Source organism: Lineus longissimus, chromosome 6, assembly GCF_910592395.1.
Source record: "Lineus longissimus chromosome 6, tnLinLong1.2, whole genome shotgun sequence".
In the NCBI taxonomy this organism is placed as follows: Eukaryota; Metazoa; Nemertea; class Pilidiophora; order Heteronemertea; family Lineidae; genus Lineus; species Lineus longissimus.
The window spans coordinates 5,152,104-5,176,952 of record NC_088313.1 but is presented as its reverse complement, the minus strand read 5'-3'; the positions used below and the strand labels follow the sequence as shown (position 1 = coordinate 5,176,952).

Here is a 24,849-nt window from a genome sequence, read left to right as displayed (position 1 = left end):
AAGTGATGAAAATGATTAAGTTTCAGTCAAATTGGCTTGCTTGTGTGGTTTTGGGGCTCAAATTAACCGTTGCGGTCAAAAAGGTGATTCGCGGGTTAAAGCCCGTCGAAAATCATCCCTCCCCTCTCTCCCCCCCCGCCCAACACTGCGCAGGCCTACTGGCTTCCAAGCGTTTATACTAGGACGCTTTTTGAGTTCAGACCGGCGTGGAAGTTGCTGCTAGTGACGTCAGTCCTGATTCGGGAGATGGCGCTGGCGTCTCTCATGACGTCAGGGAGCCTCGGAGTAGTCTGCTCGTGACGTCAGAGCTCGTGACGTCACGCTGCGTTCCTAGTGATGAGACGCCTTGCCAACCGTTGGCGTCTTTGATGTCCAGTCGGCACTCTCTTCTTCCGATGTTGGTCTGCGTGCAGTTCTTGAATGTGCGTCCGTTTCTGTTTCAGTGCGAGCCTGCGTGAACTGTATGTCTACGCGTAGACTCCGTCGTATAATGGGCGCCCCAACCACATCTGTAATGCGACGAAGCTGTGACGTAGGCATACATAATGCCTCTGACCACAAAATATGACGCATTATAGTAGGCGCAGTGATATTATAAGTAACCTACGCATCGCCGCCTCTAATGTCTACGACCATATCACGTTGAAAACACCGGTTCTCGTCCGATCACCGAAGCCAAGCAACGTCGAGCGTGGTTAGTACGTGGATGGGTGACCGCCTCGGAATACCGCGTGTTGTAGACTTTTTCTCTTCATGTCCCAATAATTTTGTTTCTTCTTCCCTTGTACGATTGTTAAAATGAAAATGTAGGCTACCTTATGTGGTGGCCATCGAATTTTGCGAAATGGAAATGGCAGCCAGGGGGCCGGCCTGTAGGTCCCGCACCTGTATTTAACCAATCAGCTCGCGGTTATAGTTCCGTTTGAGACGAATGGGTGGTCTCACCATACCAGTTGAATGTTATTTTCCATTTCAAATATACTTCTTCTTATATTGAGAATAAGGTGTGTTTAAAGTGATGAAAATGATTAAGTTTCAGTCAAATTGGCTTGCTTGTGTGGTTTTGGGGCTCAAATTAACCGTTGCGGTCAAAAAGGTGATTCGCGGGTTAAAGCCCGTCGAAAATCATCCCTCCCCTCTCTCCCCCCCCCCCCCCCGCCCAACACTGCGCAGGCCTACTGGCTTCCAAGCGTTTATACTAGGACGCTTTTTGAGTTCAGACCGGCGTGGAAGTTGCTGCTAGTGACGTCAGTCCTGATTCGGGAGATGGCGCTGGCGTCTCTCATGACGTCAGGGAGCCTCGGAGTAGTCTGCTCGTGACGTCAGAGCTCGTGACGTCACGCTGCGTTCCTAGTGATGAGACACCTTGCCAACCGTTGGCGTCTTTGATGTCCAGTCGGCACTCTCTTCTTCCGATGTTGGTCTGCGTGCAGTTCTTGAATGTGCGTCCGTTTCTGTTTCAGTGCGAGCCTGCGTGAACTGTATGTCTACGCGTAGACTCCGTCGTGTAATGGGCGCCCCAACCACATCTGTAATGCGACGAAGCTGTGACGTAGGCATACATAATGCCTCTGACCACAAAATATGACGCATTATAGTAGGCGCAGTGATATTATAAGTAACCTACGCATCGCCGCCTCTAATGTCTACGACCATATCACGTTGAAAACACCGGTTCTCGTCCGATCACCGAAGCCAAGCAACGTCGAGCGTGGTTAGTACGTGGATGGGTGACCGCCTCGGAATACCGCGTGTTGTAGACTTTTTCTCTTCATGTCCCAATCATTTTGTTTCTTCTTCCCTTGTACGATTGTTAAAATGAAAATGTAGGCTACCTTATGTGGTGGCCATCGAATTTTGCGAAATGGAAATGGCAGCCAGGGGGCCGGCCTGTAGGTCCCGCACCTGTATTTAACCAATCAGCTCGCGGTTATAGTTCCGTTTGAGACGAATGGGTGGTCTCACCATACCAGTTGAATGTTATTTTCCATTTCAAATATACTTCTTCTTATATTGAGAATAAGGTGTGTTTAAAGTGATGAAAATGATTAAGTTTCAGTCAAATTGGCTTGCTTGTGTGGTTTTGGGGCTCAAATTAACCGTTGCGGTCAAAAAGGTGATTCGCGGGTTAAAGCCCGTCGAAAATCATCCCTCCCCTCTCTCCCCCCCCCCGCCCAACACTGCGCAGGCCTACTGGCTTCCAAGCGTTTATACTAGGACGCTTTTTGAGTTCAGACCGGCGTGGAAGTTGCTGCTAGTGACGTCAGTCCTGATTCGGGAGATGGCGCTGGCGTCTCTCATGACGTCAGGCAGCCTCGGAGTAGTCTGCTCGTGACGTCAGAGCTCGTGACGTCACGCTGCGTTCCTAGTGATGAGACACCTTGCCAACCGTTGGCGTCTTTGATGTCCAGTCGGCACTCTCTTCTTCCGATGTTGGTCTGCGTGCAGTTCTTGAATGTGCGTCCGTTTCTGTTTCAGTGCGAGCCTGCGTGAACTGTATGTCTACGCGTAGACTCCGTCGTGTAATGGGCGCCCCAACCACATCTGTAATGCGACGAAGCTGTGACGTAGGCATACATAATGCCTCTGACCACAAAATATGACGCATTATAGTAGGCGCAGTGATATTATAAGTAACCTACGCATCGCCGCCTCTAATGTCTACGACCATATCACGTTGAAAACACCGGTTCTCGTCCGATCACCGAAGCCAAGCAACGTCGAGCGTGGTTAGTACGTGGATGGGTGACCGCCTCGGAATACCGCGTGTTGTAGACTTTTTCTCTTCATGTCCCAATCATTTTGTTTCTTCTTCCCTTGTACGTGTTTTTACGATGACGAAAGGTGAGATAATTAGGTTTTTACTCACCGAATCGGAAGTCGATCTGCTGCTATTGGACCTCGCCAGACGGCACCCGTTTCCAACCCCCTGTAGTCAAGTAGTGACGATCGAACACGGAAGTCCCCTCGGCAAGACGGCTTCAACGTACACAAGTCACGACATCAGGCGTGGAGCAGCACTATATCCTCTGATTGGTAACACTCTGGATTATACGCCCAGAGGGCAAGATTTTTAAGATCAGTGTCGAGTTCGGTAAATTGTGGCGTTAAGCCAATATAAGCAGCACGTAGTGCTTCACACACATAATTGATATATATATAACGGGTTGTTGCATAATTACAGAGGGTTAGCCTATCACTAGACCAAACGAAACGATGACGAAGTCAATGCTGGCAAAGTGATACTATTAGTGTCAAAGAGTAGTTCTGGAAATATATTCTGCAACAACGGAACGGACGTCAAAAGGGCGAGACTATTCTCATCTATAAATAAGTGGACGTCCTAAAAGCGAGACTTTTAACAGTACTCATCTATATACACGCAGCGATCCAGACATCACGGACGCCATCTATCGACTATATGTTGCAGCAAACCTCGATAAAGCCAGGGTGATACTACTCTCACGAATAGACACAGTGTCGGTATCCTAGATAGCACGTTCCAATCAATTCTTGGCCTATGACTCTAACCCCCTCCTCTATGTCAACAACAATCTAACACAGCCCTCTAATAACGGAGGGTAATACATCACACACATAAAACTATATCACGTTTCGAAACATAAATCTATTCTCTATGTAACTATTTTTTGGGTTTTATAAATACGTAACGTCAACGATGTGCTTGAAGTTCTGAATTAAACCAACCATAAAAAACTACTTACAAAGGTGAGGCCTATCGGACAGAATAGGCCTATCGCGGTCCTTCAAGAAGACTACAGTGCCGCAAGGCACCTGTAGCGACCCATTAAAAAATCCTTTAGAATAAAATCCACATCACGCTCACAAAACAGGACTGCACAAAAACAGGACAACACCAAACGAACACGGCAGTGCAGTAAAAACGTCTCCTCAACTCCACGAAATATGGTCGACTGGGATAACGCCCAAATATTCACTCAACCAGAACAAAGTAATAATATTAATTTCAAAGTCCCGGCCCGCCTACCCGACAGGCAGTGCGCGCACCGGAACTGCTTACAGCAAGTGAAATGACAAAACATGGCGGGGCAGCGTCCGTAGAAACACCCCCCTCTGTGACCGGAACTAGTCTTTCCGGGTCACTTCCAAATTATCTCTTGAAACGACCAACGGAACTAATCTCGTGATCGGTCTGATATACTCCTTTCCTCTCGAAAGGACCTTCACTGTTCGTGTATGACTATCACTGCTGGGAAAAACCTCGACTACACGTGCCAATGGCCAACTGCCACGTATCTTGCTAGGTTCCTGGATGGAAAGGTACTCCTTGGACCATCGTGTCCAAAATTTGCCCAGCAAACTTTGAACGACTCGCCAACGATTCCTCGGGTTGAACGGCAGTTCCTCTATTCGTTGAGGCGCTAGAGGACCGCCACACTGCCCAACCAGAAAATGGTTTGGTGTTCACACCTCCTCATCACATGGATCGGAACTGCAGTATGCCAGGGGGCGAGAGTTTAAGAGCCCCTCCACCTCCACGATCGCCGTCAGTAGTTCCTCATCAGTAAGGTGGGCTTCACCAAAAATTGCATAAAGTGACCGCTTGGCAGACTTAATAAGTGATTCGAACACACCACCATGGTGTGACCCGTATGGCGGGTTAAACCTCCACTTGATGCCCTGATTGGTTGCGGACTCTAGGATTCGTTCTTGTTCCAATCCTTGAACTAACTCTCGAAGGACTCGCTCTGCTCCAACAAAATTGCTGCCGTTGTCACTGACTACCTCTGCTGGCTTTTGCAGCTTCAATCTCTTGCAGATACCCCTTCTGGATATTCTGCCTCATCCAGTCGCAGTACTTTTTGGTAAGTGTGGTTTCTTGAGGAGAGTACGCTCTATAGACAACAGGCGGCGCCGAGCTTCCTGAAAGTTGTTTGGTAAGTCAGGGGTGTCGCCAACCCACGGAATCGAAACTTCATAGCGATTGTCTGTGTACACCTTGGAGGCCTCAATCCTCTTGATGATCGCCCGCTCTTCTGGAGTGAAGTTGGTCTCTGATGTAGTTGTGAACACATCCATGTTCCACAATGATCGGAGGCTCTCGTCCAACTGACGATCCGTAATTGTTGAATAAGTATTTGCAGTCGTAACAGAATTGCTGGTCAAAGGAGTGACCACCTCAATGGAACCTGTGCATGTCCATCCCAGAGGTGTCAGCCTTGCCACCGGTTCTCCCAGTTGGCCCGGTCGCTCCTCCAATGCTAACGTCAATTCCGGGTGATCAGCACCAATTAAAATATCGACGGTCTTGCACCCATCTACTCTTGGGAACTCGATTCCCTTCAAATGAGACCATCGATCTCGTAGATGCTGCCAATTTTGCGGCGGTAGATTCTCACACAACCTGTCAAGAACTCGCGCTCCCACCTTGGCCGTTATCTCGCCGCTCAAGCTTTCAATCGTCATCACCGCCAGGCCACTACGTAGGGACTTCTTAGGGTCAGTTAAAGTAGACACACTCAAGGCCTGTTCCTGCACAGGGGTGTTTAAGGCTTCTGCTGCAGATCTGGTTATATATGTTGAATCAGAGCCATCATCCAACAGCGCGTTCAGTTGTTGACGTTGTCCTCGACTCCCAACTACATAAACTGGGATGACTCGTAGGGCGACCTTGCTTGGATAAACTCTTCCATCCTTGGCGACTCCAAACATGTTGTTGGCATGGTCTTTAGGCTCGACCGACACATCTGTCTTCGGCTTCCTTCTGTGCAAGTGACGATGATGGTTCTTCTGACAGCCGTCAATCCCACACTTGCGGGATCCCTTCTGGCAATCCTTGCCCATATGGTTGCTACACAGGCATCTATAGCACAGGGCCTTCTCCTTAGCAATGTCCCAACGTTGGCTAGTAGTAGTAGGTGTCCATCTGTCACACTTGACGATGTGATGTGCGGCCTTACACAAAGGGCAGGAATACTGGTTTTCTGCGTCAGCTGGTTTAGACGTCGTCCTGGAGTAAGCGGTCGCTGTCGAAGCATAGGCTGTGCTCTTGTCTGGTCGTTTCACCAACTTGTTAGCACTAGTCTGGCTTGGTCCCTTGCGGCGTGACTCCCTCAAGTCAGTCATTTCAATCATCAAACATACATGATGGTTGAACCATTTGGCGAATACTGCCAACCCATCTATCCTCGTCGAAGTGTTCGACTCTGCGTATTTTACCAAAAGGGAAACGGGCACCTTCCGCCTCACGAGAGCATACAACGTGTTCTGTCCAACTAACTCCTGGGCATGGTCTGTATCTGCTAACTTCGACACTACATCGCATAAATGGTTCGCCAGATCCTCCAATCCCTTCAAATCCTGTTCGCTGACCTCGTTGAGTGCCATCAACTGGTCGATGTATTTCTTCAAGATCCTTGACTCTCCGCCATAGCGCTGATCTAACTTAAAGAGGGCCATAGAGTACTGGGCTTCGGTAAAACCGAGATTCTCGACCAGCTTGCCGGCGCGTCCTATCAGGGCGTTCTTAAGCATGATCATTTTAAATCTGATCGGGACTTCAGCCTGCTCCACGAAAACTTCAAACTGTGCCCGCCAATCCTCGTAAAGATCTCGATTACCATCAAACTTCGGTAGGTGAGGCTTAGCGATACCTTGGAAGAACTTTCCAACCTCTCTGGATCCAGTAGAGTTCTGGCCACCAACCGCCCGGGCCGGAGTAGAGCTGTGCGCAGGTTTAGGCAGATGGGAAGAAGTAATCGAATGCACCAATCTCCCTAACGGATCCTCATGACTCTCATCCGGTACTTCTTGCTCAGGCTGTGGCGGCGTCTTCATCTCAGCTGGTGACCTGCTCGTTATAACTGTCATGGGTAACCTCACGTGTCGCGCTGGGTCCTCGGACCACAACTTAGCCTCTAGCCTAGCTCGAGCCGCCTCATCCTCGGCCTCGGCGATTGCCATCTTGTGTTGAGCCTCCTTAACAGCCAGTTCCGCCGCATATCTTCTCTTTTCTTGCCCTACTCTCATTGAGGCAACCTCGGCCTTGATCTGTGCAGATTGAGACTTCAACGAACGCTGAGACTGCTGACTCTCATGGCTCAACTCACTACCGGCATCCTCCTCTTCATCATGGTTGCCGTCACAAGCCTCAGGCAACTTCTCATCCGGCTTATCTACCGCTTGGCCCATCGACTGCGCCTCTTCCTCCCGTTCGGTGAGTTGGGCATCCACCTCGTCCTCCGTGTCCTGGATCTTGATCTTTATACACCTCCCAACTCTTTCATCTTATCGACACTGGTGTACGAGCTCACTAGGCGATCGATGACTCTTCGTAACTCCTCGAAACTGGCCCGCATTCTGTCGACCATCCTCAGCATGCCGGTGCGGCTCCCCCGTGACCTCAGCAGAGCGTCAACCTTTCTCCGTTCGCTCTCGATCTCCTCCATCAAGGCAAGAGACTCCCCCTCGAGCCAGGCCTCCACATCATCCTTGCTGCTAGCTTGGACTAAAACCTCACCCTCTTCATCAACGGCAGCCTCCTCCTCTAAACTCTGGAACCAGCTGACGGACCGGTCGGCTTGACCAGGATGGGCCTGTGATCCACGCATAGGTCCCGTCACAAAACTCTTGAGATATGGTGGGGGTCGCCTGGTACGCGCGGAACGTCTAACATTGGCCATTACAACCTAGGACTCTCTAAACGATTTACGACGAACAAACAAATCTTTACAGTAAGACAAACGAATTCTAAAATACGACGGTGAAGAATAATATACGATCTCTCCCGATTCACTCAAACAATCTTGCTCCTGGTAATACAATTAATCCGGTCGGAGAGACCATGTTTTTACGATGACGAAAGGTGAGATAATTAGGTTTTTACTCACCGAATCGGAAGTCGATCTGCTGCTATTGGACCTCGCCAGACGGCACCCGTTTCCAACCCCCTGTAGTCAAGTAGTGACGATCGAACACGGAAGTCCCCTCGGCAAGACGGCTTCAACGTACACAAGTCACGACATCAGGCGTGGAGCAGCACTATATCCTCTGATTGGTAACACTCTGGATTATACGCCCAGAGGGCAAGATTTTTAAGATCAGTGTCGAGTTCGGTAAATTGTGGCGTTAAGCCAATATAAGCAGCACGTAGTGCTTCACACACATAATTGATATATATATAACGGGTTGTTGCATAATTACAGAGGGTTAGCCTATCACTAGACCAAACGAAACGATGACGAAGTCAATGCTGGCAAAGTGATACTATTAGTGTCAAAGAGTAGTTCTGGAAATATATTCTGCAACAACGGAACGGACGTCAAAAGGGCGAGACTATTCTCATCTATAAATAAGTGGACGTCCTAAAAGCGAGACTCTTAACAGTACTCATCTATATACACGCAGCGATCCAGACATCACGGACGCCATCTATCGACTATATGTTGCAGCAAACCTCGATAAAGCCAGGGTGATACTACTCTCACGAATAGACACAGTGTCGGTATCCTAGATAGCACGTTCCAATCAATTCTTGGCCTATGACTCTAACCCCCTCCTCTATGTCAACAACAATCTAACACAGCCCTCTAATAACGGAGGGTAATACATCACACACATAAAACTATATCACGTTTCGAAACATAAATCTATTCTCTATGTAACTATTTTTTGGGTTTTATAAATACGTAACGTCAACGATGTGCTTGAAGTTCTGAATTAAACCAACCATAAAAAACTACTTACAAAGGTGAGGCCTATCGGACAGAATAGGCCTATCGCGGTCCTTCAAGAAGACTACAGTGCCGCAAGGCACCTGTAGCGACCCATTAAAAAATCCTTTAGAATAAAATCCACATCACGCTCACAAAACAGGACTGCACAAAAACAGGACAACACCAAACGAACACGGCAGTGCAGTAAAAACGTCTCCTCAACTCCACGAAATATGGTCGACTGGGATAACGCCCAAATATTCACTCAACCAGAACAAAGTAATAATATTAATTTCAAAGTCCCGGCCCGCCTACCCGACAAGCAGTGCGCGCACCGGAACTGCTTACAGCAAGTGAAATGACAAAACATGGCGGGGCAGCGTCCGTAGAAACAGTACGATTGTTAAAATGAAAATGTAGGCTACCTTATGTGGTGGCCATCGAATTTTGCGAAATGGAAATGGCAGCCAGGGGGCCGGCCTGTAGGTCCCGCACCTGTATTTAACCAATCAGCTCGCGGTTATAGTTCCGTTTGAGACGAATGGGTGGTCTCACCATACCAGTTGAATGTTATTTTCCATTTCAAATATACTTCTTCTTATATTGAGAATAAGGTGTGTTTAAAGTGATGAAAATGATTAAGTTTCAGTCAAATTGGCTTGCTTGTGTGGTTTTGGGGCTCAAATTAACCGTTGCGGTCAAAAAGGTGATTCGCGGGTTAAAGCCCGTCGAAAATCATCCCTCCCCTCTCTCCCCCCCCCCCCCCGCCCAACACTGCGCAGGCCTACTGGCTTCCAAGCGTTTATACTAGGACGCTTTTTGAGTTCAGACCGGCGTGGAAGTTGCTGCTAGTGACGTCAGTCCTGATTCGGGAGATGGCGCTGGCGTCTCTCATGACGTCAGGGAGCCTCGGAGTAGTCTGCTCGTGACGTCAGAGCTCGTGACGTCACGCTGCGTTCCTAGTGATGAGACACCTTGCCAACCGTTGGCGTCTTTGATGTCCAGTCGGCACTCTCTTCTTCCGATGTTGGTCTGCGTGCAGTTCTTGAATGTGCGTCCGTTTCTGTTTCAGTGCGAGCCTGCGTGAACTGTATGTCTACGCGTAGACTCCGTCGTGTAATGGGCGCCCCAACCACATCTGTAATGCGACGAAGCTGTGACGTAGGCATACATAATGCCTCTGACCACAAAATATGACGCATTATAGTAGGCGCAGTGATATTATAAGTAACCTACGCATCGCCGCCTCTAATGTCTACGACCATATCACGTTGAAAACACCGGTTCTCGTCCGATCACCGAAGCCAAGCAACGTCGAGCGTGGTTAGTACGTGGATGGGTGACCGCCTCGGAATACTGCGTGTTGTAGACTTTTTCTCTTCATGTCCCAATCATTTTGTTTCTTCTTCCCTTGTACGATTGTTAAAATGAAAATGTAGGCTACCTTATGTGGTGGCCATCGAATTTTGCGAAATGGAAATGGCAGCCAGGGGGCCGGCCTGTAGGTCCCGCACCTGTATTTAACCAATCAGCTCGCGGTTATAGTTCCGTTTGAGACGAATGGGTGGTCTCACCATACCAGTTGAATGTTATTTTCCATTTCAAATATACTTCTTCTTATATTGAGAATAAGGTGTGTTTAAAGTGATGAAAATGATTAAGTTTCAGTCAAATTGGCTTGCTTGTGTGGTTTTGGGGCTCAAATTAACCGTTGCGGTCAAAAAGGTGATTCGCGGGTTAAAGCCCGTCGAAAATCATCCCTCCCCTCTCTCCCCCCCCCCCCCCCGCCCAACACTGCGCAGGCCTACTGGCTTCCAAGCGTTTATACTAGGACGCTTTTTGAGTTCAGACCGGCGTGGAAGTTGCTGCTAGTGACGTCAGTCCTGATTCGGGAGATGGCGCTGGCGTCTCTCATGACGTCAGGGAGCCTCGGAGTAGTCTGCTCGTGACGTCAGAGCTCGTGACGTCACGCTGCGTTCCTAGTGATGAGACACCTTGCCAACCGTTGGCGTCTTTGATGTCCAGTCGGCACTCTCTTCTTCCGATGTTGGTCTGCGTGCAGTTCTTGAATGTGCGTCCGTTTCTGTTTCAGTGCGAGCCTGCGTGAACTGTATGTCTACGCGTAGACTCCGTCGTGTAATGGGCGCCCCAACCACATCTGTAATGCGACGAAGCTGTGACGTAGGCATACATAATGCCTCTGACCACAAAATATGACGCATTATAGTAGGCGCAGTGATATTATAAGTAACCTACGCATCGCCGCCTCTAATGTCTACGACCATATCACGTTGAAAACACCGGTTCTCGTCCGATCACCGAAGCCAAGCAACGTCGAGCGTGGTTAGTACGTGGATGGGTGACCGCCTCGGAATACCGCGTGTTGTAGACTTTTTCTCTTCATGTCCCAATCATTTTGTTTCTTCTTCCCTTGTACGATTGTTAAAATGAAAATGTAGGCTACCTTATGTGGTGGCCATCGAATTTTGCGAAATGGAAATGGCAGCCAGGGGGCCGGCCTGTAGGTCCCGCACCTGTATTTAACCAATCAGCTCGCGGTTATAGTTCCGTTTGAGACGAATGGGTGGTCTCACCATACCAGTTGAATGTTATTTTCCATTTCAAATATACTTCTTCTTATATTGAGAATAAGGTGTGTTTAAAGTGATGAAAATGATTAAGTTTCAGTCAAATTGGCTTGCTTGTGTGGTTTTGGGGCTCAAATTAACCGTTGCGGTCAAAAAGGTGATTCACGGGTTAAAGCCCGTCGAAAATCATCCCTCCCCTCTCTCCCCCCCCCCACGCCCAACACTGCGCAGGCCTACTGGCTTCCAAGCGTTTATACTAGGACGCTTTTTGAGTTCAGACCGGCGTGGAAGTTGCTGCTAGTGACGTCAGTCCTGATTCGGGAGATGGCGCTGGCGTCTCTCATGACGTCAGAGAGCCTCGGAGTATTCTGCTCGTGACGTCAGAGCTCGTGACGTCACGCTGCGTTCCTAGTGATGAGACACCTTGCCAACCGTTGGCGTCTTTGATGTCCAGTCGGCACTCTCTTCTTCCGATGTTGGTCTGCGTGCAGTTCTTGAATGTGCGTCCGTTTCTGTTTCAGTGCGAGCCTGCGTGAACTGTATGTCTACGCGTAGACTCCGTCGTGTAATGGGCGCCCCAACCACATCTGTAATGCGACGAAGCTGTGACGTAGGCATACATAATGCCTCTGACCACAAAATATGACGCATTATAGTAGGCGCAGTGATATTATAAGTAACCTACGCATCGCCGCCTCTAATGTCTACGACCATATCACGTTGAAAACACCGGTTCTCGTCCGATCACCGAAGCCAAGCAACGTCGAGCGTGGTTAGTACGTGGATGGGGACCGCCTCGGAATACCGCGTGTTGTAGACTTTTTCTCTTCATGTCCCAATCATTTTGTTTCTTCTTCCCTTGTACGATTGTTAAAATGAAAATGTAGGCTACCTTATGTGGTGGCCATCGAATTTTGCGAAATGGAAATGGCAGCCAGGGGGCCGGCCTGTAGGTCCCGCACCTGTATTTAACCAATCAGCTCGCGGTTATAGTTCCGTTTGAGACGAATGGGTGGTCTCACCATACCAGTTGAATGTTATTTTCCATTTCAAATATACTTCTTCTTATATTGAGAATAAGGTGTGTTTAAAGTGATGAAAATGATTAAGTTTCAGTCAAATTGGCTTGCTTGTGTGGTTTTGGGGCTCAAATTAACCGTTGCGGTCAAAAAGGTGATTCGCGGGTTAAAGCCCGTCGAAAATCATCCCTCCCCTCTCTCCCCCCCCCCGCCCAACACTGCGCAGGCCTACTGGCTTCCAAGCGTTTATACTAGGACGCTTTTTGAGTTCAGACCGGCGTGGAAGTTGCTGCTAGTGACGTCAGTCCTGATTCGGGAGATGGCGCTGGCGTCTTTCATGACGTCAGGGAGCCTCGGAGTAGTCTGCTCGTGACGTCAGAGCTCGTGACGTCACGCTGCGTTCCTAGTGATGAGACACCTTGCCAACCGTTGGCGTCTTTGATGTCCAGTCGGCACTCTCTTCTTCCGATGTTGGTCTGCGTGCAGTTCTTGAATGTGCGTCCGTTTCTGTTTCAGTGCGAGCCTGCGTGAACTGTATGTCTACGCGTAGACTCCGTCGTGTAATGGGCGCCCCAACCACATCTGTAATGCGACGAAGCTGTGACGTAGGCATACATAATGCTTCTGACCACAAAATATGACGCATTATAGTAGGCGCAGTGATATTATAAGTAACCTACGCATCGCCGCCTCTAATGTCTACGACCATATCACGTTGAAAACACCGGTTCTCGTCCGATCACCGAAGCCAAGCAACGTCGAGCGTGGTTAGTACGTGGATGGGTGACCGCCTCGGAATACCGCGTGTTGTAGACTTTTTCTCTTCATGTCCCAATCATTTTGTTTCTTCTTCCCTTGTACGATTGTTAAAATGAAAATGTAGGCTACCTTATGTGGTGGCCATCGAATTTTGCGAAATGGAAATGGCAGCCAGGGGGCCGGCCTGTAGGTCCCGCACCTGTATTTAACCAATCAGCTCGCGGTTATAGTTCCGTTTGAGACGAATGGGTGGTCTCACCATACCAGTTGAATGTTATTTTCCATTTCAAATATACTTCTTCTTATATTGAGAATAAGGTGTGTTTAAAGTGATGAAAATGATTAAGTTTCAGTCAAATTGGCTTGCTTGTGTGGTTTTGGGCTCAAATTAACCGTTGCGGTCAAAAAGGTGATTCGCGGGTTAAAGCCCGTCGAAAATCATCCCCCCCCCCCCCCCCCCCCCCCCCCCCCCCGCCCAACACTGCGCAGGCCTACTGGCTTCCAAGCGTTTATACTAGGACGCTTTTTGAGTTCAGACCGGCGTGGAAGTTGCTGCTAGTGACGTCAGTCCTGATTCGGGAGATGGCGCTGGCGTCTCTCATGACGTCAGGGAGCCTCGGAGTAGTCTGCTCGTGACGTCAGAGCTCGTGACGTCACGCTGCGTTCCTAGTGATGAGACACCTTGCCAACCGTTGGCGTCTTTGATGTCCAGTCGGCACTCTCTTCTTCCGATGTTGGTCTGCGTGCAATTCTTGAATGTGCGTCCGTTTCTGTTTCAGTGCGAGCCTGCGTGAACTGTATGTCTACGCGTAGACTCCGTCGTGTAATGGGCGCCCCAACCACATCTGTAATGCGACGAAGCTGTGACGTAGGCATACATAATGCTTCTGACCACAAAATATGACGCATTATAGTAGGCGCAGTGATATTATAAGTAACCTACGCATCGCCGCCTCTAATGTCTACGACCATATCACGTTGAAAACACCGGTTCTCGTCCGATCACCGAAGCCAAGCAACGTCGAGCGTGGTTAGTACGTGGATGGGTGACCGCCTCGGAATACCGCGTGTTGTAGACTTTTTCTCTTCATGTCCCAATCATTTTGTTTCTTCTTCCCTTGTACGATTGTTAAAATGAAAATGTAGGCTACCTTATGTGGTGGCCATCGAATTTTGCGAAATGGAAATGGCAGCCAGGGGGCCGGCCTGTAGGTCCCGCACCTGTATTTAACCAATCAGCTCGCGGTTATAGTTCCGTTTGAGACGAATGGGTGGTCTCACCATACCAGTTGAATGTTATTTTCCATTTCAAATATACTTCTTCTTATATTGAGAATAAGGTGTGTTTAAAGTGATGAAAATGATTAAGTTTCAGTCAAATTGGCTTGCTTGTGTGGTTTTGGGGCTCAAATTAACCGTTGCGGTCAAAAAGGTGATTCGCGGGTTAAAGCCCGTCGAAAATCATCCCTCCCCTCTCTCCCCCCCCCCCCCCCCGCCCAACACTGCGCAGGCCTACTGGCTTCCAAGCGTTTATACTAGGACGCTTTTTGAGTTCAGACCGGCGTGGAAGTTGCTGCTAGTGACGTCAGTCCTGATTCGGGAGATGGCGCTGGCGTCTCTCATGACGTCAGGGAGCCTCGGAGTAGTCTGCTCGTGACGTCAGAGCTCGTGACGTCACGCTGCGTTCCTAGTGATGAGACACCTTGCCAACCGTTGGCGTCTTTGATGTCCAGTCGGCACTCTCTTCTTCCGATGTTGGTCTGCGTGCAGTTCTTGAATGTGCGTCCGTTTCTGTTTCAGTGCGAGCCTGCGTGAACTGTATGTCTACGCGTAGACTCCGTCGTGTAATGGGCGCCCCAACCACATCTGTAATGCGACGAAGCTGTGACGTAGGCATACATAATGCCTCTGACCACAAAATATGACGCATTATAGTAGGCGCAGTGATATTATAAGTAACCTACGCATCGCCGCCTCTAATGTCTACGACCATATCACGTTGAAAACACCGGTTCTCGTCCGATCACCGAAGCCAAGCAACGTCGAGCGTGGTTAGTACGTGGATGGGTGACCGCCTCGGAATACCGCGTGTTGTAGACTTTTTCTCTTCATGTCCCAATCATTTTGTTTCTTCTTCCCTTGTACGATTGTTAAAATGAAAATGTAGGCTACCTTATGTGGTGGCCATCGAATTTTGCGAAATGGAAATGGCAGCCAGGGGGCCGGCCTGTATGTCCCGCACCTGTATTTAACCAATCAGCTCGCGGTTATAGTTCCGTTTGAGACGAATGGGTGGTCTCACCATACCAGTTGAATGTTATTTTCCATTTCAAATATACTTCTTCTTATATTGAGAATAAGGTGTGTTTAAAGTGATGAAAATGATTAAGTTTCAGTCAAATTGGCTTGCTTGTGTGGTTTTGGGGCTCAAATTAACCGTTGCGGTCAAAAAGGTGATTCGCGGGTTAAAGCCCGTCGAAAATCATCCCTCCCCTCTCTCCCCCCCCCCCCCCCCGCCCAACACTGCGCAGGCCTACTGGCTTCCAAGCGTTTATACTAGGACGCTTTTTGAGTTCAGACCGGCGTGGAAGTTGCTGCTAGTGACGTCAGTCCTGATTCGGGAGATGGCGCTGGCGTCTCTCATGACGTCAGGGAGCCTCGGAGTAGTCTGCTCGTGACGTCAGAGCTCGTGACGTCACGCTGCGTTCCTAGTGATGAGACACCATGCCAACCGTTGGCGTCTTTGATGTCCAGTCGGCACTCTCTTCTTCCGATGTTGGTGTGCGTGCAGTTCTTGAATGTGCGTCCGTTTCTGTTTCAGTGCGAGCCTGCGTGAACTGTATGTCTACGCGTAGACTCCGTCGTGTAATGGGCGCCCCAACCACATCTGTAATGCGACGAAGCTGTGACGTAGGCATACATAATGCCTCTGACCACAAAATATGACGCATTATAGTAGGCGCAGTGATATTATAAGTAACCTACGCATCGCCGCCTCTAATGTCTACGACCATATCACGTTGAAAACACCGGTTCTCGTCCGATCACCGAAGCCAAGCAACGTCGAGCGTGGTTAGTACGTGGATGGGTGACCGCCTCGGAATACCGCGTGTTGTAGACTTTTTCTCTTCATGTCCCAATCATTTTGTTTCTTCTTCCCTTGTACGATTGTTAAAATGAAAATGTAGGCTACCATATGTGGTGGCCATCGAATTTTGCGAAATGGAAATGGCAGCCAGGGGGCCGGCCTGTATGTCCCGCACCTGTATTTAACCAATCAGCTCGCGGTTATAGTTCCGTTTGAGACGAATGGGTGGTCTCACCATACCAGTTGAATGTTATTTTCCATTTCAAATATACTTCTTCTTATATTGAGAATAAGGTGTGTTTAAAGTGATGAAAATGATTAAGTTTCAGTCAAATTGGCTTGCTTGTGTGGTTTTGGGGCTCAAATTAACCGTTGCGGTCAAAAAGGTGATTCGCGGGTTAAAGCCCGTCGAAAATCACCCCCCCCCTCTCCCCCCCCCCCCCCCCGCCCAACACTGCGCAGGCCTACTGGCTTCCAAGCGTTTATACTAGGACGCTTTTTGAGTTCAGACCGGCGTGGAAGTTGCTGCTAGTGACGTCAGTCCTGATTCGGGAGATGGCGCTGGCGTCTCTCATGACGTCAGGGAGCCTCGGAGTAGTCTGCTCGTGACGTCAGAGCTCGTGACGTCACGCTGCGTTCCTAGTGATGAGACACCTTGCCAACCGTTGGCGTCTTTGATGTCCAGTCGGCACTCTCTTCTTCCGATGTTGGTCTGCGTGCAGTTCTTGAATGTGCGTCCGTTTCTGTTTCAGTGCGAGCCTGCGTGAACTGTATGTCTACGCGTAGACTCCGTCGTGTAATGGGCGCCCCAACCACATCTGTAATGCGACGAAGCTGTGACGTAGGCATACATAATGCCTCTGACCACAAAATATGACGCATTATAGTAGGCGCAGTGATATTATAAGTAACCTACGCATCGCCGCCTCTAATGTCTACGACCATATCACGTTGAAAACACCGGTTCTCGTCCGATCACCGAAGCCAAGCAACGTCGAGCGTGGTTAGTACGTGGATGGGTGACCGCCTCGGAATACCGCGTGTTGTAGACTTTTTCTCTTCATGTCCCAATCATTTTGTTTCTTCTTCCCTTGTACGATTGTTAAAATGAAAATGTAGGCTACCTTATGTGGTGGCCATCGAATTTTGCGAAATGGAAATGGCAGCCAGGGGGCCGGCCTGTAGGTCCCGCACCTGTATTTAACCAATCAGCTCGCGGTTATAGTTCCGTTTGAGACGAATGGGTGGTCTCACCATACCAGTTGAATGTTATTTTCCATTTCAAATATACTTCTTCTTATATTGAGAATAAGGTGTGTTTAAAGTGATGAAAATGATTAAGTTTCAGTCAAATTGGCTTGCTTGTGTGGTTTTGGGGCTCAAATTAACCGTTGCGGTCAAAAAGGTGATTCGCGGGTTAAAGCCCGTCGAAAATCATCCCTCCCCTCTCTCCCCTCCCCCGCCCAACACTGCGCAGGCCTACTGGCTTCCAAGCGTTTATACTAGGACGCTTTTTGAGTTCAGACCGGCGTGGAAGTTGCTGCTAGTGACGTCAGTCCTGATTCGGGAGATGGCGCTGGCGTCTCTCATGACGTCAGGGAGCCTCGGAGTAGTCTGCTCGTGACGTCAGAGCTCGTGACGTCACGCTGCGTTCCTAGTGATGAGACACCTTGCCAACCGTTGGCGTCTTTGATGTCCAGTCGGCACTCTCTTCTTCCGATGTTGGTCTGCGTGCAGTTCTTGAATGTGCGTCCGTTTCTGTTTCAGTGCGAGCCTGCGTGAACTGTATGTCTACGCGTAGACTCCGTCGTGTAATGGGCGCCCCAACCACATCTGTAATGCGACGAAGCTGTGACGTAGGCATACATAATGCCTCTGACCACAAAATATGACGCATTATAGTAGGCGCAGTGATATTATAAGTAACCTACGCATCGCCGCCTCTAATGTCTACGACCATATCACGTTGAAAACACCGGTTCTCGTCCGATCACCGAAGCCAAGCAACGTCGAGCGTGGTTAGTACGTGGATGGGTGACCGCCTCGGAATACCGCGTGTTGTAGACTTTTTCTCTTCATGTCCCAATCATTTTGTTTCTTCTTCCCTTGTACGATTGTTAAAATGAAAATGTAGGCTACCTTATGTGGTGGCCATCGAATTTTGCGAAATGGAAATGGCAGCCAGGGGGCCGGCCTGTAGGTCCCGCACCTGTATTTAACCAATCAGCTCGCGGTTATAGTTCCGTTTGAGACGAATGGGTGGTCTCACCATACCAGTTGAATGTTATTTTCCATTTCAAATATACTTCTTCTTATATTGAGAATAAGGTGTGTTTAAAGTGATGAAAATGATTAAGTTTCAGTCAAATTGGCTTGCTTGTGTGGTTTTGGGGCTCAAATTAACCGTTGCGGTCAAAAAGGTGATTCGCGGGTTAAAGCCCGTCGAAAATCATCCCTCCCCTCTCTCCCCCCCCCCCCCCGCCCAACACTGCGCAGGCCTACTGGCTTCCAAGCGTTTATACTAGGACGCTTTTTGAGTTCAGACCGGCGTGGAAGTTGCTGCTAGTGACGTCAGTCCTGATTCGGGAGATGGCGCTGGCGTCTCTCATGACGTCAGGGAGCCTCGGAGTAGTCTGCTCGTGACGTCAGAGCTCGTGACGTCACGCTGCGTTCCTAGTGATGAGACACCTTGCCAACCGTTGGCGTCTTTGATGTCCAGTAGGCACTCTCTTCTTCCGATGTTGGTCTGCGTGCAGTTCTTGAATGTGCGTCCGTTTCTGTTTCAGTGCGAGCCTGCGTGAACTGTATGTCTACGCGTAGACTCCGTCGTGTAATGGGCGCCCCAACCACATCTGTAATGCGACGAAGCTGTGACGTAGGCATACATAATGCCTCTGACCACAAAATATGACGCATTATAGTAGGCGCAGTGATATTATAAGTAACCTACGCATCGCCGCCTCTAATGTCTACGACCATATCACGTTGAAAACACCGGTTCTCGTCCGATCACCGAAGCCAAGCAACGTCGAGCGTGGTTAGTACGTGGATGGGTGACCGCCTCGGAATACCGCGTGTTGTAGACTTTTTCTCTTCATGTCCCAATCATTTTGTTTCTTCTTCCCTTGTACGATTGTTAAAATGAAAATGTAGGCTACCTTATGTGGTGGCCATCGAATTTTGCGAAATGGAAATGGCAGCCAGGGGGCCGGCCTGTAGGTCCCGCACCTGTATTTAACCAATCAGCTCGCGGTTATAGTTCCGTTTGAGACGAATGGGTGGTCTCACCATACCAGTTGAATGTTATTTTCCATTTCAAATATACTTCTTCTTATATTGAGAATAAGGTGTGTTTAAAGTGATGAAAATGATTAAGTTTCAGTCAAATTGGCTTGCTTGTGTGGTTTTGGGGCTCAAATTAACCGTTGCGGTCAAAAAGGTGATTCGCGGGTTAAAGCCCGTCGAAAATCATCCCTCCCCTCTCTCCCCCCCCCCCCCCCGCCCAACACTGCGCAGGCCTACTGGCTTCCAAGCGTTTATACTAGGACGCTTTTTGAGTTCAGACCGGCGTGGAAGTTGCTGCTAGTGACGTCAGTCCTGATTCGGGAGATGGCGCTGGCGTCTCTCATGACGTCAGGGAGCCTCGGAGTAGTCTGCTCGTGACGTCAGAGCTCGTGACGTCACGCTGCGTTCCTAGTGATGAGACACCTTGCCAACCGTTGGCGTCTTTGATGTCCAGTCGGCATTCTCTTCTTCCGATGTTGGTCTGCGTGCAGTTCTTGAATGTGCGTCCGTTTCTGTTTCAGTGCGAGCCTGCGTGAACTGTATGTCTACGCGTAGACTCCGTCGTGTAATGGGCGCCCCAACCACATCTGTAATGCGACGAAGCTGTGACGTAGGCATACATAATGCCTCTGACCACAAAATATGACGCATTATAGTAGGCGCAGTGATATTATAAGTAACCTACGCATCGCCGCCTCTAATGTCTACGACCATATCACGTTGAAAACACCGGTTCTCGTCCGATCACCGAAGCCAAGCAACGTCGAGCGTGGTTAGTACGTGGATGGGTGACCGCCTCGGAATACCGCGTGTTGTAGACTTTTTCTCTTCATGTCCCAATCATTTTGTTTCTTCTTCCCTTGTACGATTGTTAAAATGAAAATGTAGGCTACCTTATGTGGTGGCCATCGAATTTTGCGAAATGGAAATGGCAGCCAGGGGGCCGGCCTGTAGGTCCCGCACCTGTATTTAACCAATCAGCTCGCGGTTATAGTTCCGTTTGAGACGAATGGGTGGTCTCACCATACCAGTTGAATGTTATTTTCCATTTCAAATATACTTCTTCTTATATTGAGAATAAGGTGTGTTTAAAGTGATGAAAATGATTAAGTTTCAGTCAAATTGGCTTGCTTGTGTGGTTTTGGGGCTCAAATTAACCGTTGCGGTCAAAAAGGTGATTCGCGGGTTAAAGCCCGTCGAAAATCATCCCTCCCCTCTCTCCCCCCCCCCCTGCCCAACACTGCGCAGGCCTACTGGCTTCCAAGCGTTTATACTAGGACGCTTTTTGAGTTCAGACCGGCGTGGAAGTTGCTGCTAGTGACGTCAGTCCTGATTCGGGAGATGGCGCTGGCGTCTCTCATGACGTCAGGGAGCCTCGGAGTAGTCTGCTCGTGACGTCAGAGCTCGTGACGTCACGCTGCGTTCCTAGTGATGAGACACCTTGCCAACCGTTGGCGTCTTTGATGTCCAGTCGGCATTCTCTTCTTCCGATGTTGGTCTGCGTGCAGTTCTTGAATGTGCGTCCGTTTCTGTTTCAGTGCGAGCCTGCGTGAACTGTATGTCTACGCGTAGACTCCGTCGTGTAATGGGCGCCCCAACCACATCTGTAATGCGACGAAGCTGTGACGTAGGCATACATAATGCCTCTGACCACAAAATATGACGCATTATAGTAGGCGCAGTGATATTATAAGTAACCTACGCATCGCCGCCTCTAATGTCTACGACCATATCACGTTGAAAACACCGGTTCTCGTCCGATCACCGAAGCCAAGCAACGTCGAGCGTGGTTAGTACGTGGATGGGTGACCGCCTCGGAATACCGCGTGTTGTAGACTTTTTCTCTTCATGTCCCAATCATTTTGTTTCTTCTTCCCTTGTACGATTGTTAAAATGAAAATGTAGGCTACCTTATGTGGTGGCCATCGAATTTTGCGAAATGGAAATGGCAGCCAGGGGGCCGGCCTGTAGGTCCCGCACCTGTATTTAACCAATCAGCTCGCGGTTATAGTTCCGTTTGAGACGAATGGGTGGTCTCACCATACCAGTTGAATGTTATTTTCCATTTCAAATATACTTCTTCTTATATTGAGAATAAGGTGTGTTTAAAGTGATGAAAATGATTAAGTTTCAGTCAAATTGGCTTGCTTGTGTGGTTTTGGGGCTCAAATTAACCGTTGCGGTCAAAAAGGTGATTCGCGGGTTAAAGCCCGTCGAAAATCATCCCTCCCCTCTCTCCCCCCCCCCCCCCCGCCCAACACTGCGCAGGCCTACTGGCTTCCAAGCGTTTATACTAGGACGCTTTTTGAGTTCAGACCGGCGTGGAAGTTGCTGCTAGTGACGTCAGTCCTGATTCGGGAGATGGCGCTGGCGTCTCTCATGACGTCAGGGAGCCTCGGAGTAGTCTGCTCGTGACGTCAGAGCTCGTGACGTCACGCTGCGTTCCTAGTGATGAGACACCTTGCCAACCGTTGGCGTCTTTGATGTCCAGTAGGCACTCTCTTCTTCCGATGTTGGTCTGCGTGCAGTTCTTGAATGTGCGTCCGTTTCTGTTTCAGTGCGAGCCTGCGTGAACTGTATGTCTACGCGTAGACTCCGTCGTGTAATGGGCGCCCCAACCACATCTGTAATGCGACGAAGCTGTGACGTAGGCATACATAATGCCTCTGACCACAAAATATGACGCATTATAGTAGGCGCAGTGATATTATAAGTAACCTACGCATCGCCGCCTCTAATGTCTACGACCATATCACGTTGAAAACACCGGTTCTCGTCCGATCACCGAAGCCAAGCAACGTCGAGCGTGGTTAGTACGTGGATGGGTGACCGCCTCGGAATACCGCGTGTTGTAGACTTTTTCTCTTCATGTCCCAATCATTTTGTTTCTTCTTCCCTTGTACGATTGTTAAAATGAAAATGTAGGCTACCTTATGTGGTGGCCATCGAATTTTGCGAAATGGAAATGGCAGCCAGGGGGCCGGCCTGTAGGTCCCGCACCTGTATTTAACCAATCAGCTCGCGGTTATAGTTCCGTTTGAGACGAATGGGTGGTCTCACCATACCAGTTGAATGTTATTTTCCATTTCAAATATACTTCTTCTTATATTGAGAATAAGGTGTGTTTAAAGTGATGAAAATGATTAAGTTTCAGTCAAATTGGCTTGCTTGTGTGGTTTTGGGGCTCAAATTAACCGTTGCGGTCAAAAAGGTGATTCGCGGGTTAAAGCCCGTCGAAAATCATCCCTCCCCTCTCTCCCCCCCCCCCGCCCAACACTGCGCAGGCCTACTGGCTTCCAAGCGTTTATACTAGGACGCTTTTTGAGTTCAGACCGGCGTGGAAGTTGCTGCTAGTGACGTCAGTCCTGATTCGGGAGATGGCGCTGGCGTCTCTCATGACGTCAGGGAGCCTCGGAGTAGTCTGCTCGTGACGTCAGAGCTCGTGACGTCACGCTGCGTTCCTAGTGATGAGACACCTTGCCAACCGTTGGCGTCTTTGATGTCCAGTCGGCATTCTCTTCTTCCGATGTTGGTCTGCGTGCAGTTCTTGAATGTGCGTCCGTTTCTGTTTCAGTGCGAGCCTGCGTGAACTGTATGTCTACGCGTAGACTCCGTCGTGTAATGGGCGCCCCAACCACATCTGTAATGCGACGAAGCTGTGACGTAGGCATACATAATGCCTCTGACCACAAAATATGACGCATTATAGTAGGCGCAGTGATATTATAAGTAACCTACGCATCGCCGCCTCTAATGTCTACGACCATATCACGTTGAAAACACCGGTTCTCGTCCGATCACCGAAGCCAAGCAACGTCGAGCGTGGTTAGTACGTGGATGGGTGACCGCCTCGGAATACCGCGTGTTGTAGACTTTTTCTCTTCATGTCCCAATCATTTTGTTTCTTCTTCCCTTGTACGATTGTTAAAATGAAAATGTAGGCTACCTTATGTGGTGGCCATCGAATTTTGCGAAATGGAAATGGCAGCCAGGGGGCCGGCCTGTAGGTCCCGCACCTGTATTTAACCAATCAGCTCGCGGTTATAGTTCCGTTTGAGACGAATGGGTGGTCTCACCATACCAGTTGAATGTTATTTTCCATTTCAAATATACTTCTTCTTATATTGAGAATAAGGTGTGTTTAAAGTGATGAAAATGATTAAGTTTCAGTCAAATTGGCTTGCTTGTGTGGTTTTGGGGCTCAAATTAACCGTTGCGGTCAAAAAGGTGATTCGCGGGTTAAATCCCGTCGAAAATCATCCCTCCCCTCTCTCCCCCCCCCCCCTGCCCAACACTGCGCAGGCCTACTGGCTTCCAAGCGTTTATACTAGGACGCTTTTTGAGTTCAGACCGGCGTGGAAGTTGCTGCTAGTGACGTCAGTCCTGATTCGGGAGATGGCGCTGGCGTCTCTCATGACGTCAGGGAGCCTCGGAGTAGTCTGCTCGTGACGTCAGAGCTCGTGACGTCACGCTGCGTTCCTAGTGATGAGACACCTTGCCAACCGTTGGCGTCTTTGATGTCCAGTCGGCATTCTCTTCTTCCGATGTTGGTCTGCGTGCAGTTCTTGAATGTGCGTCCGTTTCTGTTTCAGTGCGAGCCTGCGTGAACTGTATGTCTACGCGTAGACTCCGTCGTGTAATGGGCGCCCCAACCACATCTGTAATGCGACGAAGCTGTGACGTAGGCATACATAATGCCTCTGACCACAAAATATGACGCATTATAGTAGGCGCAGTGATATTATAAGTAACCTACGCATCGCCGCCTCTAATGTCTACGACCATATCACGTTGAAAACACCGGTTCTCGTCCGATCACCGAAGCCAAGCAACGTCGAGCGTGGTTAGTACGTGGATGGGTGACCGCCTCGGAATACCGCGTGTTGTAGACTTTTTCTCTTCATGTCCCAATCATTTTGTTTCTTCTTCCCTTGTACGATTGTTAAAATGAAAATGTAGGCTACCTTATGTGGTGGCCATCGAATTTTGCGAAATGGAAATGGCAGCCAGGGGGCCGGCCTGTAGGTCCCGCACCTGTATTTAACCAATCAGCTCGCGGTTATAGTTCCGTTTGAGACGAATGGGTGGTCTCACCATACCAGTTGAATGTTATTTTCCATTTCAAATATACTTCTTCTTATATTGAGAATAAGGTGTGTTTAAAGTGATGAAAATGATTAAGTTTCAGTCAAATTGGCTTGCTTGTGTGGTTTTGGGGCTCAAATTAACCGTTGCGGTCAAAAAGGTGATTCGCGGGTTAAAGCCCGTCGAAAATCATCCCTCCCCTCTCTCCCCCCCCCCCCCCGCCCAACACTGCGCAGGCCTACTGGCTTCCAAGCGTTTATACTAGGACGCTTTTTGAGTTCAGACCGGCGTGGAAGTTGCTGCTAGTGACGTCAGTCCTGATTCGGGAG

General features: G+C 49.2%; 18 non-coding genes across 18 annotated transcripts; all 18 read left to right on the top strand.

The window, feature by feature from the left end:
* Window positions 1–624: 624 nt before the first annotated feature.
* Window positions 625–743, top strand: LOC135490138 (5S ribosomal RNA). Its single transcript, XR_010447352.1, has one exon. It is a non-coding gene; the product is annotated as a 5S ribosomal RNA (ribosomal RNA).
* Window positions 744–1,644: 901 nt separating this feature from the next.
* On the top strand, window positions 1,645–1,763 carry LOC135490137 (5S ribosomal RNA). Its single transcript, XR_010447351.1, has one exon. It is a non-coding gene; the product is annotated as a 5S ribosomal RNA (ribosomal RNA).
* Window positions 1,764–2,659: 896 nt separating this feature from the next.
* LOC135490136 (5S ribosomal RNA) lies at window positions 2,660–2,778 on the top strand. The gene has a single exon (XR_010447350.1). It is a non-coding gene; the product is annotated as a 5S ribosomal RNA (ribosomal RNA).
* Window positions 2,779–9,949: 7,171 nt separating this feature from the next.
* Window positions 9,950–10,068, top strand: LOC135490439 (5S ribosomal RNA). Its single transcript, XR_010447641.1, has one exon. It is a non-coding gene; the product is annotated as a 5S ribosomal RNA (ribosomal RNA).
* Window positions 10,069–10,969: 901 nt separating this feature from the next.
* LOC135490135 (5S ribosomal RNA) lies at window positions 10,970–11,088 on the top strand. The gene has a single exon (XR_010447349.1). It is a non-coding gene; the product is annotated as a 5S ribosomal RNA (ribosomal RNA).
* An 898-nt stretch (window positions 11,089–11,986) lies between these two features.
* On the top strand, window positions 11,987–12,104 carry LOC135490465 (5S ribosomal RNA). Its single transcript, XR_010447666.1, has one exon. It is a non-coding gene; the product is annotated as a 5S ribosomal RNA (ribosomal RNA).
* An 896-nt stretch (window positions 12,105–13,000) lies between these two features.
* LOC135490134 (5S ribosomal RNA) lies at window positions 13,001–13,119 on the top strand. The gene has a single exon (XR_010447348.1). It is a non-coding gene; the product is annotated as a 5S ribosomal RNA (ribosomal RNA).
* A 903-nt stretch (window positions 13,120–14,022) lies between these two features.
* Window positions 14,023–14,141, top strand: LOC135490133 (5S ribosomal RNA). The gene has a single exon (XR_010447347.1). It is a non-coding gene; the product is annotated as a 5S ribosomal RNA (ribosomal RNA).
* A 902-nt stretch (window positions 14,142–15,043) lies between these two features.
* On the top strand, window positions 15,044–15,162 carry LOC135490131 (5S ribosomal RNA). The gene has a single exon (XR_010447345.1). It is a non-coding gene; the product is annotated as a 5S ribosomal RNA (ribosomal RNA).
* Window positions 15,163–16,064: 902 nt separating this feature from the next.
* Window positions 16,065–16,183, top strand: LOC135490130 (5S ribosomal RNA). The gene has a single exon (XR_010447344.1). It is a non-coding gene; the product is annotated as a 5S ribosomal RNA (ribosomal RNA).
* Window positions 16,184–17,083: 900 nt separating this feature from the next.
* Window positions 17,084–17,202, top strand: LOC135490129 (5S ribosomal RNA). Its single transcript, XR_010447343.1, has one exon. It is a non-coding gene; the product is annotated as a 5S ribosomal RNA (ribosomal RNA).
* Window positions 17,203–18,098: 896 nt separating this feature from the next.
* Window positions 18,099–18,217, top strand: LOC135490128 (5S ribosomal RNA). The gene has a single exon (XR_010447342.1). It is a non-coding gene; the product is annotated as a 5S ribosomal RNA (ribosomal RNA).
* Window positions 18,218–19,117: 900 nt separating this feature from the next.
* LOC135490127 (5S ribosomal RNA) lies at window positions 19,118–19,236 on the top strand. The gene has a single exon (XR_010447341.1). It is a non-coding gene; the product is annotated as a 5S ribosomal RNA (ribosomal RNA).
* A 901-nt stretch (window positions 19,237–20,137) lies between these two features.
* LOC135490126 (5S ribosomal RNA) lies at window positions 20,138–20,256 on the top strand. Its single transcript, XR_010447340.1, has one exon. It is a non-coding gene; the product is annotated as a 5S ribosomal RNA (ribosomal RNA).
* Window positions 20,257–21,154: 898 nt separating this feature from the next.
* Window positions 21,155–21,273, top strand: LOC135490125 (5S ribosomal RNA). The gene has a single exon (XR_010447339.1). It is a non-coding gene; the product is annotated as a 5S ribosomal RNA (ribosomal RNA).
* Window positions 21,274–22,174: 901 nt separating this feature from the next.
* LOC135490124 (5S ribosomal RNA) lies at window positions 22,175–22,293 on the top strand. Its single transcript, XR_010447338.1, has one exon. It is a non-coding gene; the product is annotated as a 5S ribosomal RNA (ribosomal RNA).
* Window positions 22,294–23,190: 897 nt separating this feature from the next.
* On the top strand, window positions 23,191–23,309 carry LOC135490123 (5S ribosomal RNA). Its single transcript, XR_010447337.1, has one exon. It is a non-coding gene; the product is annotated as a 5S ribosomal RNA (ribosomal RNA).
* Window positions 23,310–24,208: 899 nt separating this feature from the next.
* Window positions 24,209–24,327, top strand: LOC135490122 (5S ribosomal RNA). Its single transcript, XR_010447336.1, has one exon. It is a non-coding gene; the product is annotated as a 5S ribosomal RNA (ribosomal RNA).
* Window positions 24,328–24,849: the final 522 nt, after the last annotated feature.